A 15,989-nucleotide genomic window follows, 5' to 3' on the forward strand; every position below is an offset into this window, starting at 1 on the left:
GAATAGATCTTAAAACTTCTCATTTTGCAAAGGTCTTAGGGATCCAATAAGAAATGTAATCATGGGTAGTTGCAACATTGAAAGAAGCCATTTTTTGTAACCATAAAAAACGTGTGTGTGTGTGTGTGTGTGTGTGTGTGTGTGTGTGTGTGTGTGTGTGTGTGTGTGTGTGTGTGTGTGTGTGTGTGTGTGTGTGTGTGTGTGTGTGTGTGTGTGTGTGTGTGTGTGTGTGTGTGTGTGTGTGTGTGTGTGTGTGTGTGTGTGTGTGTGTGTGTGTGTGTGTGTGTGTGTGTGTGTGTGTGTGTGTGTGTGTGTGTGTGTGATCTGTGTGTGTGTGTGTGTGTGTGTGTGTGTGTGTGTGTGTGTGTGTGAGAGATCAAATTGGACAACACATGAGTGAGAATGTAGATGAACATGTTAATAATTCCTCTTTCAACAAAGCATTTGTAATTAGTAAACTCAAGTTTCCCAACCTCATCCCCATTTAGATTGATTTCTTGAAAAGCTAATATGTCTAGCTTAATCCTTTTAAGAAGACATATGGCAACCTACTTTCCTTTTGGTCAACCCAAGGCCTCACATTCCAATATATGCATGATATTTTCTGAGGTATTCTATCCACGGATACACCTTTTATCTTTACCATTGTCCTTAATCTATAGTATATATTATAATTAGCTAATATCATGAACCTAATGCCAAACCTACAGTGCACATGTACAATGACCCCAAACCTCTTAATTTTTAAAGTGTTTTCAAATAATCAACATCCCTAGCAAATACCAAATTGGCCTCCCTTCTCTTAGCTAAACATAGAAGTTACATATGGCTTTGGTATCTCTTAAACCTCTTGCCTCTCCTAGTTTAAGTTTTGAAATAAACAAATAAATCCACACACACACACACACAAAACATCCATAGATTTCTTGAGCCTATTGCCCGAAAACTTTCCAAAATAGCTCACAACTTTTTAAATTCTCCACATTTATATTTTCTAGAATTTCTCTAAAATGCAAGTGGCAAAAGAAATTAGTCATCATTTATGTTATTTGTAACGTGCATGCTAAAAACACTACCCACATGTACACTTTGAATTCTTCTTTCTTCTCTTTCGCTCTTGCACCTTGGCTCCTCACAATACTTTCTTTGCTTGCTTATTAGCTATATTGAGTCATGATTGTTACTAGTTGGTGGGCTATGGACACTAGCATTGTCCTTAGCATCCTTACACCATGCTCTATTTGTTGCCTCCCCTCAAATGACACACCACCAACTATGGCAGCTACTATTATTGCATCTCAATGAGGAGGGTGACTAGAAGGGTGGACACAAAACTTTAATGTGCTTGGCACAAATGGTAGGGCAAGGTTATCACCATTCACAACCTCTCGTAATGATTGCTTTGGTACCTTATTAGTAGGCTCGTAGCAAACCAACTCTTCACATCCTCATGCACCCTAGGCTCCTCTTTTTAAATGAGCCCACTAATGGCCTTGAAAGCTCATGTCTTCTCTCATGAGTTATTGTTTTCTTTTCCATTTCTTACACTCTTTGCACTTCTTTTCTCAAGCTAGTTTCCCTTGCATTTCTAGGTGAAACTCTTTCCATTACTTCCTTTGTGGGTTCCTTCATTGGATGAATTCCAATTTTGACATAGTCAAGCAAACTCTCAAGGTTTTGTTCCAGCACATGGTATTCCTTTCTCACAAAGAGAACAATAGCACAATGCTTTACTTTCATAAGTGTAGGTTGGTGGAAGACAAGCATCTTAATGATTTCCTAGCTATTGAAGATCCTTGAAATACGGTGTGCATAATCAATGCAATACTTATATCACATTAGAGGTGACCTCACCCATGCAAATGCTTAGTAGTGGAAATATAAATTCATATCTAACAATGCTCATCTCAAGACTTGTGCCATAACCCTAATCCTACTCTCTCTCTCTCTCTCTCTCTCTCTCTCTCTCTCTCTCTCTCTCTCTCTCTCTCTCTCTCTCTCTCTCTCTCTCTCTCTCTCTCTCTCTCTCTCTCTCTCTCTCTCTCTCAGGTAAAGGCCAATTGCCAATACTCGGGTGGGCACTCCTTGCATATGTGCACATTGTACAATCATATATAAGTGAAGATAACAAAGAATGAGGGTAGCTTTCATTTTGTATCCACATAACTCTCTCGTGTTCTTCTCTCGCACATCAACCCTCTTGCACTCCATAGCTTCTACTTTGTATTCCACCATTGCTTCTCTCTCAACTAGTATCAAAGTAGTATTCAATGTTCATGGGAGCTTGTGCTTGGAGCGAGGAGCAAAAGGAGTGAAGTTTTGTTGTGAAGGTCAAGGATTTGAGCTTCTTCTTTGACATTGATACTTGTTGCTTGCACATTGATAGAGGTACTATTCTCATTGCCAAGATCTAGATCTAAGTCAAGACAAGGTAGGTGCATATGGTATATGGAAAAAGCTCGGTGGCCTATACAAAAAAGAAATTGCAATCTTGCATGTTTATTGGCTTAAAAAACTCATTGATCTTTGCATGGAGTAGGGGGATTCGATGTTTAATTACCTTAATGATTTCAACACCATTGCCAATTGACATCTCAAAAGGTTGTCTTTCATGATTTCATGAAGGCCATGTTCTCATTAGTCACCTCGCCTAAGAGTTGGGATACTTTTAGGACTACCATTAGTAACTCCGCACTTGCAATGGTCTTATGAGTGCTAATGTGGAGAGTCATTTGCTCAATAAGGAGGTGAGAAAAAATAATAATGTAGGGTTGAAGAACTCCAATGCACTAATGATGAGAGGAAGGTTGAATGCCAAAGGGAATTCTCATGAGACAGGTAAATCAAGAAGCAAGTTGCATAGCAAAAAGGATGTAGAAAGCTACGTCAATAAAAAGAAGGGACACATAAAAAAGGATTGCTACAAGTGGAAGAACAAGCAAAAATACAAGAAGGCAAATAAGGATGATGTCAAAGAGAAAAGCAAGATAAAGATTGAGGAGATTAATGCATGTGGCAGTGATGATGGTGATATTTTGTTTGTATCCTCTTTTGGTGATACATTCTTACTTGACATAGATAATGTCATGTCTCTAAATTGGCTTTTAGATTTTGGAGTATTATTTCATATTACTCCACATAGGGAGTGGTTCTCTACTTATGAATCTAGAAAAAGAGGGTGTGCATATCTCATAAACAACTATGCATGCAACATTGTTGGCATTGGGAATAAAATGGGTTTTCTTTTATCTTGCAAAATGTACAACATGTCATATCCTACAAGGTGGATAGATGGAATAACTAGTTGCTCCTATTGAGATATTTTTATGCAGGTCTACAAAGGTTTCTACACCACTAGATAGATATAATCCATCTCTAAACTATCATGGTCACGCATTGTGGTGAGTTTGCTTGTTATGTAGATTGCTATACCTAGGAGTCAATTCATTTGCCTAAGTATAAGGCAAGATTGGTGGCCAAAGGATTTGACTAAGAGAAGGGGACTAATTTTGATGAGATATTCTCACTAGTAGTCAAGAGGGCTACCCTTTGTATAGTTCTTTCTTTGGTTACTAGAGAGGATATGGAGTTGGTTCCAATGGATGTAAAGACTACTTTCTTACATGGGGATTTGCATGAGGATATTTACATGCAACAACTTGAGGGGTTTGTTGTGGGAGACAAGGAGGAATTGGTGTGTAAGTTGTATAAGAGCTTATATGATTTGAAATAGGCTCCCAAGGAATGGTATCATAAGTTTAATGCTTTTATGCGGTCTTAGGGGTATACTAGGAGTGAGATTGATTCTTTCTTGTATATGAGGAAGGCCAGGGATGGTGGCCTTATAATCTTGATTCTATATGTGAATGACATGCTGATTGCTAGGAAGTCCATTATGCTTGTGGATGCTTTAAAGAAAAGGTTGCATGAGACCTTTGACATGGACTTGGGGAATGCTGGTCACATTCTTGATATGGGTATTATGTGAGATCGAGACAAAAATATACTCTATTTATTTCAAAATGAATACATTGGGAAGGTATTGGAGCATTTCAATATGGAGAGGGAAAAGGCTATCAATGTTCCATTGCCTCATATTTGAAACTTAGCCAAGAGGACAACCCCAAGTTAGATGAGTATAAGGTTGAAATAACCAAGGTTCTTTATACATCCATTGTTGGTAGCTTGATGTATGCCATAGCTGCTATATGTTTAGACATTTCCCTGTGTAGTGGAGTTGCTAACATGTATATGGAAAACCCTAGCAAGAAGTGTTTGGAGGTAGTTTTAGAAGGAAGGATGCATTTGTTTTGGGTATGTAGATGTTGATTTTGTAGAGAGTGTAGTTGGCACATAACCCTAACTTTCATGCAAAGCCAAAGCATATTGAGGTATCTATATTGCACTTTAATAGTTAGAGTGCCATTCATTTGGCACACAACCTTATCTTTCATGCAAAGATAAAGCACATTGAGGTGAAGCAGCACTTCATTACAGAGATACTCAAGGATAAGTGCATTGAGCTTATCAAGGTCTATACAAATGATAATCATGTAGATCTTCTCATGAAGAGTTTATCTTCTAAGCACTTTGCACATTGTAGGAGTGCTAATGGGCATTGGATAGTATCTTCACTTTCTTCTTACACTCCCTAAAGGTAGATTGGCCTTTAAGCAGCAAGTGGTTGGGGTAAACGCCAATCCCTAATAGCCAACAAATAATAAGAATACCATTCATTTTGTACCCACATAACTCTCTTGTGTTCTTCTCTCTCTCAAACCTCTTGCACTCCATAATTTCTATGTCACATCTTACCGTTGTCGGAGGGGTTTTAGTCGAAAGGTTGTATCCACCGAGGATCAGAGAGAGAAGAAAGTAGAGAATAGGAGATAGAAGAGAAGAAAAAGAATAGACAAGAGGTATATAAGATAAAGACAAAGCTCAATGAATCAAAGCACTATGTATTGATAGAAATTGAGAAGATAAACAAAATCCTTGTCTGGGATTACTCAAAAGCAATCTCCAAGCATTAGATCTCTTGGAGCTCTGTAGTGGACAAAAAATGCGCATCAAACATTAACTTCTTCTCGGTTGCGCAGATCGCCCCTTCTTCTTCTCCCCAAAAGGGGGGTAAAAGGTCAGGACAGCTGCTCAGAATTCTCCTAGATCGCCCCTTCTTCTTCTCCCCATTCTTGGAGTGCTATTTGCTGCCTATAAACTGCAATCGCAAACCACGGGAATTCGAAAGCCCTTCTTTTTGCATGAGATCTCCCAAAATTGGTTGAAAAAGCAACTTGCTTTTTGCATGTCACTCCTATTCTAAAAGTTTTATGTAGCTTTTTAGGATATTTACAAAACAGGATATCCAAAATATAAAAAATAAGCTAAGCTTGTCCAAAAATCTAGAATTTTTGAACCATCCATACTATAAACACTGACACTAATGACTAATATGGCATTGACTCTCTAGATCAATAAGAAAGCCGGATGACGATTGCACTCTAGATTTTTTCATACTTTGTCCGCGTAGCAGCATAACATCCATCCCCTCTAAATTGGCACATCCTTCAGTATGTGCCAAAGTCCTAGTTGTCACAAGATTCACTTTCTCTTACTTTGCCCATGAAGTGCCTGTGGGTTTCAATGCTATTTCCTTGTAGTTTTTTTTGGACTTGGTTAGCACATTGACATCCAACTCTGTTGGCTCCTTCATTTCTATTGGTGTTAGCTCCTTAATTTTCATTATGTTGGCTCTAGGTATGGATATGAGACCTTGCACTTGCCTTCGTTGGGCATCATATGCCTTGGTTTTGAGACGCTCTAATCTCTAGTGCTCTTCTTGGAATGCGTGCGAGAAGCGAGCTTTTGGAGTGAGCTTTTGAGTGAACTTTTTTTGGCAACCTCAAGTTTTATTCCACATAGTCCACTTGGTCCTCTTTTTCTTTTGGGCATATATCAAGCACCAATGCTGCTCCTCCATTGCCGCCACTGCCATCACCACCACCACCACATCTTACTCTCCTCCTCCTCATTAGAACCACAATTCATGCTCCTCTCTCTCTCTCTCTCTCTCCATCTCTCTATCCCTCTCTCTCTCATATCTTGGAGACCCACAACATGCATCTCCCTCTCCTCCTCCCCCTCAATAAACCTCTCTCTCTCTCTCTCTCTCTCTCTCTCTCTCTCTCTCTCTCTCTCTCTTACCTCTCTCTCTCTAAGAACACATTAATAGTTCTCTCTCCTTCATTGCTTTACATCACTACATTATGCTTGTGTGATTATTTTGTATAATATTATCACAATGTTGGTGGTTAAATTACACATACACAAGCGATATCACACTTCGTATACATTCACATATCCCCTCTCTCAATTATTTGTATATATGTTATAATTACATCATGAGGTATTAGTACTTCTATTGTGCACACATAAGCAAAACCAGATACACTTACACATTCCTCTCTCTTTCTCTCTCTCTCTCTCTCTCTCTCTCTCTCTCTCTCTCTCATATGTTGGGGATCCACGACATCCATTTCCTTCTCCTCCTTTTTGAATAACAACCTCTCTCTCTCTCTCTCTCTCTCTCTCTCTCTCTCTCTCTCCCCCAACTCTATTATTTATCATCTCTCTCTCACTCACTCACTCACTCACTCTCTCTCTCTCTCTCTCTCACACACACACACACTCTCTCTCTCTCACACACAATGAATTAGTAGTTCTCTCTCAACTTATTTGCGTCATTAGATTAATCTTATGTGATTATCTTTGATAATATTATCACAATGTTAATAGTTCAATTATGCATGCATATGAGTTATCACACTACATATACATTCACATCCCCCCTCTCTTCTTTGCACATATTTTATAATTACATATTGATGTGTTAGTACTTTAGTTATGCACACACTAGCAAACTATAGACACATCCACTTATACTTGCACATTGATCTCTCTCTTCCTCATTTGATTAGGCTTACATATAGATTGAAGTTATGCATTCATTTACAATAGACCCTTGCAAACAATTGCTTCACAATCTCCGTAAAATATAGCTTTGTATTACCTCATTACTTGTAGTTGTTATTCCTTTCAAGAATTCATAATTTTAAACTCCAAATATCAACAATCAAATATTTTGATATATTGCTATATTTCACATTATACTACATGAATTTACTACAAAAAATACAAAAAAAAAATCTAAATCCACAAATGCATTTGCAAGTTAGTGAACTACTATATGCAAAGAAAATAAACATATTTTTTGCAAACATTGAATATCAATCTAGCTCCATTGCAGGAGGGTGAAATAGGTGTTCTTTAACAAACTCCTAGACTCCCTTATGAAAACTTACTAGCTTACTCAAACATGGAAACATGTATTTCAAGAGGATGGTATTCAAGGAATTTTCCTCAGTCAAATAGGGAAGCATCTATTTGAAGAGGATGGTATCCATGGGATTTTTTGAAATGTAAATGGATATGTAAAGGAGTTAGGAGGATTACATTGCATCTTCTTTATGCTATCATCCACAAATAGTATCATTGTAGGACTAAAGTGTGGCCAATCAATATCATAAATTTTTTTAAGAAATTGTGGCTTCACCCTGACTCCTTACCGAAGAATGAGTTACGAGAACAAATGCACTGCAGGTATCACTTTTCTACGATCAGCCATATTCTCTTTTGAAGAATACATAAAAGTGTGACATATTCTAAAGAATACATGTGGAATTACTTACTAGGAATCTGGATCCTTATGTCTCTTGCCCCTTTTTTTCTTTGAGTATTTTTTGTATAATGCATTCTCGTTGGAGGAAAATTCACTTTTACGTAGTCGAGGAAGATAGGACATCTCCGGTACACCTCCTTGCTCCACTACTGCTCAATCTGGTGATCCTTATATATGAGCTACTCCTTCAAGTGACCTAATCCCTGTATTTCCTTGGCAAAGTTTGCAACATCCCCTTCTCCAATTGCCTATACATGAACTTACCATTTATAGTTGTACATATAGAGAAGACAAACATAACCAAAATAACGGAGACAAAGACGATATACTTAGACAAAAATCCTAAGTGTATTGATATCCATATCCAATATAATAGTCTCATTAGAAATGGGAATGATAATATTAGAATACACAAAGACCAACACTGGAGAAGTAGCATAACTTCATAGACTTAGAGATGGCAAAAATACAAAAGAGACAATACTATTTCCAATGATCATGAATCCATACAAACACCAAGGATAGCTTTGCTTCTATCACAATGTCCAGGGTACTAGCTAAAGATCAGTTCTCTGTCAAACCAACCCACTACTCACTACCCAAAAGACAACACTTAAATGAATCCACCCATGAATGAATCCCTTGCTTAGGCGAGCCTCTCCCTTTTATAACTTTCTACCAATTGCAATATTCTCTTTGACCATGTGTCATGCAAATAGCCATAACCATCATGGCAATCATTTGCTTATCAATGCGCCGCTAGCCATCTTTCCTTTAGCGCTACTAATTGTCACTACCCTTAGCAAGTTCATGCATATGGAAAACAAAATGTGTACAAATGCACGAGATGAACTTATGTTTATGAATCCATAACCATCATTGCAATCATTTGCTTATCAATGCGCTACTAAGCCATCTTTCCTTTAGCGCTACTAATTGTCACTACCCTTAGCAAGTTCATGCATATGGAAAACAAAATATGTACAAATGCACGAGATGAACTTATGTTTATGAATTCATAAAAATTTTCTATTTTTAGTATTGTTTTGAAGATATTGATTGGTAGAAAATCAACTGATTGTGATTACCTTTAAATGATAGAAATTATACTAATTATGTCCATGGCCGGATGAAAATAAGGTGTGTTGCCTTTCCCAAGGCCACCTCGATTACTTTTCACCTTGAGGTTTTTTTTTTCCACTACCTAATGTGGTTGCCCATTGCTATAAGTATGTTTTTTATATTTCGTATAGGAAGGTTCATCCTTATGGCAGATGAGAACTAGTGGAACTATGGCAGATGAGAACTAGTGGAACTATGGTTGAGTTATAACCTCTATTCTAGATCTAAGAAAGGGTTGGAAATCTATACAAGGCAAACATACTTTAACATTGGAAGGCCCGAGAAGAATAGGGCAAGGGTGGTAACTTGGTTTACGGGTTGATTCACTTTTGTAGTATGTATATATGGAAATAAGAAAAAAAAAATCAAGAATAATTGTCTTTAAATGGATTGCTTAGTGTTCATAAAGTAAGGATGTGGCAAGGAGTGCAAACATTAATTAAGAAAGCTATTTTTATATGTTATAAACACTGTGGTAGCATGTCTTATTTTGAACATTAAAATATGCATTGAAGGAAAGCGGGTGGACTATTTCCCAATGGAATCATACTAAGGCTAGGAGGACTTGGTTAGCTGAGTGGATTTTTTCAAACTTAGAATAAGCACCATTAAATCAAGACCTCCCTATGAGTCAGTCCTACAGTTGGTAAGCACTAGTAAATCAATACCTCCTTATGAGTCAATCCTAGAACTAGTAAGAACTATTTTAGGGGCCCTATGTGATACTATGCCTTATGGACAAAGGGGTTGATGCTCGGCCCCCCCTCATTTCTCATTGTCATTGAACCAAGTGCCGTGCTTGCTTATCTCAAACTTCAGTGATTTGTGAAATGCATTTATCTTGAGTTTGATGTTAGACTACTATTAGTGACCATAGTTGTGTGTTAGGGACCTATAAGTCAATCCTTGTGGGTTGAGGCCAAACGTTTCATATGCAGTGGCCATCTAAATTTGAACGCTCAAGGTTAGTGGATGGTGGTGACTAGGATTGATCCCTAGAGGACTACCAAAAACTACCCAAGAATTTAGGTTTTGATATGTTTGATTAATTGGTGTTACATTAGCTGATACGTGAACAATTGCTAGAAATTAGCTTGTCTTCACTCATTATTGGGTTTAGTTATTATCAGTTTAGTAAGAATGGAAATAATGTGTCTGCTATAACTAGTATTGATATTACTTTAGATTGAATATGAGTAGGTAGTTTAGGGCTAAGAATAAATCAAGTAATACTATTGCAAGAATTCACCATAGCATTGCACAAACTCGAAGGAAATTATGAACAACTAATTACCAAAGAGTAGAATTGAGAGAGCAAAGTGCATGAGAAATCGATTGGGTACAATCATCCCCTCATGCATAGGTGAGCACATCCCCCATTTATATATTTATTTAATTTTATTCTCTTGATTCTCAAAATACAAAAGACATCCCAAAAATAGGCCACATTTCTCTTCCTTCCACAACTCATATTTCCCAATTATTTTCTCCAAAGTGGATTATCTATCAATCCTAAGCTAATTGAGATAAATATATCAATAAAATAATAATTTTAGGATTTTATAAATTAGCTAATAAATAATCACTAGCACTTGTACACATGCAATCATCATACTACGGACTATGCATCTGAAATAAAATAATTTTGTGCTACTCTAATGCCTAAGAAATATCCCTTATGAAGCACTCTTTGATAAAACAATATCTTCATTTAATAATCTATTGTACCAAGCATAAATCACATTAGTCTCTACCATTTAACTACTAAGCATGAGCAACCAGTGTCATATGCAGGCCTACACATAACTACCAAGTATATGAAATCATTTTCATTAAATTTAATGGTTTGACATTTCCTATTAGCTTGAATAATATAGCACAATTAAGTTTGGTTAATATGGTTAGTGGCATCCTTTGAAATTTTCTTATGGTTTGAAGCCAAAGTATCACCAACATGAATATTAGAATCTATAATAGTCATATGAACGTGCAATTTCTTGTCATTCAACATCAAAATGTGTTTGGCCAATGGTAGAGTGCGATGTACTATTATTAAGAAAATTATAAAATAGATAGATGTTGATCCTAATTATTAGGTTGATCGATCGTATAAGATTGAAGTAGATCTAGGATAGTGTTGTTAGTAGCCTTGGTCACCATTGCTTTCAAGATGGAAAGCAGATGTGAAGTCCATTTTAGAACCTAAGTTCTTGTGAATAAAGCAACTCAAAATTGATTACATAGCAATTAAAGTTTTTTTACATGGAATAAAATGGGCACATTTGTTAAACCTATCAACCATGGTCCTAATCATACCATTATGGGCTAAAGTAGTTGGTAGAACAATGATGAAATCCATGGAAAACTATTTCCACAAACCAGTAGGGATAGATAAGGGCACGAGTAAACTAAGTATTCTACCATGATAGCATTTAACTCTTTGAAAAATAAGACATTTAGATACAAATTGAGCTACATCATTTTTCATATTAGGCGAGTAAAAAAATTCATTGCAAGTAGTTAAAGTAGATTGAATACCTCTATGGTCCATATAGGGTGATGCATGCATTTTATTCATAGCCATGACTCCAAATGGTGTAGATATACACAAGTCCTTTGGAAATTAAAAAATACATTAAAATTATAATAATTGAATAAAAATATATTAAAGGCATAACATGTCACAAAAATCATGATTGGAAGGGTAATAGAAATCATGGAATCAAAAGTTTGAATTTCTACTAAAGAAACATGATTTAAATAAACAGTTTTTATCTTGTCAAAGCTAAGAATATGATGAGTAGAAACATGATCATGGGGGGGATGGCTAAGAACATTAGCACATCCTAGTTGATATTGAATCGTAGGATGGAAGTTTGAATAAAAGAAGCCCATTTAATATGCTTATCAAAAATCAATGATTGAGATAAAAAATGCTTTATTGCTAAGTGATTGGTTTTATTAAAACTTATGAATCCATAAGATAATGTTTCCAAATATCTAGAGCATGGACAATAGATAATAATTCTTTATCACTTGTGCTATAATTTTGCTTGGATGGTTTCAGTTTGTAGCTCTTATAGGTAATGGGATGATCATTCTACATAACTACAACATGCATTCTAGATCCACCAAAATCAATGACAATAAGAAAAAAATGCTAGCTAAAATGAGGTAATTGCGAGATAGGAGCATGAGTTAAGAAATATTTTAAAGAATCAAAAAATCTTTTTTTTTTGTTAGACCCCTAATGGAAAACAAAATTTCTATTAAGTAAACACATTAGAAACAAAGAAATCAAAGAAAAATTACACACAAAATTATTATAAAACCCAGTTAATTGAAGAAAAGAACAAAATTCATGCACATTTTAGGCATGGGCCATTCATCTAAACTATGCACTTTCTTTGGATCAACAATGATGCATGTTAAAATCACAAACACATGATATGTATTTGGGGGATTGCATAGGGTCACAACTGCCTAGTTTAATTTGATTTATCTCATGGTTATATCCATCAATAAAGAGAGAATCTCCCTACACCCACTTTTCATTGTGTGAATCCACTTTTTCAAATATCTCAACATGGTATCTAGAGCAATGAAAGGTATGGGCCCTTGAGCTCTTGTAAATATCCACCTCTTCTTGTTTACTCCTCTCACTATGCTCATAGTCATTGTAGCTCAAATGATCTAAATTGATGTCAGTGGTTATTGCCATTAGATGGATTTGAAATAGATGCCATTACTATTGCTCTATCTGCTACTTTAATGAGTGACCTTATCCTAGCACCATGTCTCTCAATTCAAGCTACTGATTACATCTTATGTTTTGAGCTAAAGCACGCATAGATTTGAGCAAATCTACTCCACTATTCATCCATTATCAAATTAGGTGCCATTCTTGCTATTCATGCTGCTAGTTGGGCATGTATTCTCTTATGGCTCCTAGTATACTACTTTCACGATAGTTAAACTAGTTTGTTTAAGCTATATACAACAGTAAAAGATCATGCTTGTTGCTAGAATAATGTGACATCTTAGCTAGTACCACATTGTTGGTATTCTTGACACAATGATTTGAATATTGAGATCAAGTTTGAGCTACTCCAAACCTTAACAATGAGATGAGCTACTCTATTCTCATTTTACTTAAGTGTGAGATTTCTATTATATCATGGAAAGTACTACCATGTGTGTTGATTCCTATTATATCATGGAAAGTACTACCATGTGTATTGATGTCATGATAAGGCAAAATTCACCATCAATTTGCTGCTAAAAACATGTTGAAAATTAGGCACAATCGATCCTAGAATCACATTGTATTTGGTTGATGGTCATGACATATTTCCTTGGGTTGAATTATTTCCCTAAATCTACACTTGAATACCACTCCAGATTTGAATAGAGTGGTGCTACATTAGCCCCATAAACTCTAGCATTTTAGATGCCATTACTAATTTGTCCTTTTCTAATTAGCTACTAGTTATTATGCTCATCTACTATTGAAGATCACGAATTCTTTTAAGCATATGTTGCTGCACTATTAAAAACATCTATTGAAGTAGTTGAAATCTTTCTCTTTGCTATCAACAACCATGGAAGAAGTCTACCACTAGTTGGAGTAAAAAGAGCTAGCTAGAATAAACCATAGAGAGTTGTTCCTCTATGCTTTCACATGATCTACTGTCTATGTAAGTTTTTGTACTCCATTTGAGTTGAATACTCATCTCATTATTACTGCTAGTTTTCATCTCCAACGAGTTGGATTTAATGCTGGCCTGTGACATGACATTACTCTAAAGAACAAGGTACTTGTGTCACACCAATTTTTCACTGATTGATGGCTAGAAACACACTGATTTTTTGCTCTTGGTTTTTCTATGGGTACTAATCTTTAACTTAGAGATGATTTGACTCTTATGATCTATTTCTCTCATAGATCAGATTTTATCATTGGTGAGCTACCATACCCAAGATCTTTGCAAATTTGAGGAAATCTACTATTGCTATGGCCTTTTTTTTTCTCATTATTAAGTTATTGTTACCTAAAGCTTTGTCTACTAATTCAATTTCCCATGGATGCTTCTCAATCACTCAATGCACTAAGCTACTCTAATTGTGGCCTTTCAAGCTCATCCATTGGTGTTATTCTTCCTACTCCCTCTACTAAAAATAGATAGATCTATAGGAAATGAACTAAAAAAGTGTTTCTCATGAAGAGCGCCCAAGAAAGAGAAGAGGAAGTCGAATAAGACAAGGAAGAAGTAGAAGTTAAAGAAGAAAAGCATGAAGCATTATCCATGACTTTTAAGAAGAAGAAGAAGAAGGGAGAGGAAAGAAGGCTCATTTTGAAGGTTCAACTTATGAAGGATTGCTTTAGAAAGTGTGCATTCTCTTTTATAATTCTCTCAAGTCATATCATGAAACCCTTCTAAATTCTACTTGTATCAGTGTTTGCTAAAGTCATATTGTCTAAATTCCAAGTCCTCTAAACCATCCACACCTCTAAGCCACAAGTGATCAAGTAAAGAATGCCTCAAATAATCTTGAGTAGACAAGCCAATGTGCCTTTGAGTTGCTTAAGGGTGGACATGTCCCTCATAAGTCATGTGGTGAGGACCAAAATTTTGGAAAAGATGGTCATGCGCAAAGCAGTGTATATCATGATTTGAAGGGGGGTGTTAAATCATAAGAACATGATATATATTTGGGGGATTGCACAAGGGTCAAACTACCTAGTTTAATTTGATTTATCCTATGGCTATATCCATCAATAAAGGGAGAGTCTCCCTACACCACCTTGGATTGTGTGAATGCACTTTAGCCACCTATCTTATCCATCTAGAAACCACTAGCTGAAAGCTACCTACCAAATCCAACACTCTAAACCACTACCCCAAACCATCTACTTGTAAGCCTTTATAATCACACCTCATATACATGAATAAAAAACTCTCTTTTTTGCCTTGTACTTTCATTCTAGCTTCGTTGTACTTTAGTATTTTCTTTTTCTCTCATCTTCTTTCAAATATCTGGTGGAGACAATATGACCTAGATATTCAATTTGGTATTGAAAGAATACACTTTTTGTAGGATTAGCATTCAAGTGATTAAATTTCAACAAATCCAAAACTACTTTAAAATATTCTTTATATTCAATTGTTAGTTTACTAGAAACCAAAATATCATCAAGGAACACCATGATAAAATGCTGATAATCAATTAAAATATTGTTTGCAAGCCTAGCAAAAGTTGCATGTGCATTCATTAAATCGAAAGGCATTACAACAAGTTCATAGTGTCCAAATTGTGTGCAAAAAGTAATTTTAACAATTATCAATTATATTCATTCTAATTTGATGGTATCCTAACTTTAAATCAATTTTACTAAAGATTGGATATCCCTTTAATTTATATAGTAGATCATCAACATGGGGTATAGGATATGGATTTTTGACAATGACTTTGTTAAGTGCCATATAGTTGATACATAGGTGATATGTCTTATTTTTCTTTTTGATAAGAAGTACAAGTGATTCCAAAGGTGACAAGCTAGGATAAATGAGGCCTTTATCTAGAAGTTCAATGACTTGCCATTGAAATACCTTTTGATGAAGTAGGTCATGCCTTCAAGGTACCTTATTCAGAGGAGATACTCTAGGAAATAGTTCTATCTTGTGGTCTAACTCTCATTGAGAGGATGGCAACTCAGGTGGATAGTCATAGGCAAAACATTCCTTATAGGTAGCTAGAAAAGTCTTTTGTGATGGAGTAAGAATAGTAGTCTCATGATCCTCGACCTTGATGACATAAATCATGCATGCTTTATTTTGTTTTTTAAGAGCACGTTTGGCTTGGGTATAAAGTGATGTAGTATCCCTAAAATTCAAACATTATTAAATGAATACAATAGTCAATGTCATGGTCATACTAATGGCAAAAAGACATACCTAACATAATATTAGAAGACTATAAAGGAGCCATAAGAAAATTATGTTTTTTTAATAAGATCCCATAGTTATTTCAAGACCTTTAACTTCATAGGTTCCATTATATTGTATTCCTTGGAAAAAAAAAATTCACCTTATATAATGATAGAGTGGTTTTCAAATGTACTCTTCTA

Source organism: Lygodium microphyllum, chromosome 1, assembly GCF_053477565.2.
Source record: "Lygodium microphyllum isolate KBCC chromosome 1, Lygodium_microphyllum_v1.1.10, whole genome shotgun sequence".
In the NCBI taxonomy this organism is placed as follows: Eukaryota; Viridiplantae; Streptophyta; class Polypodiopsida; order Schizaeales; family Lygodiaceae; genus Lygodium; species Lygodium microphyllum.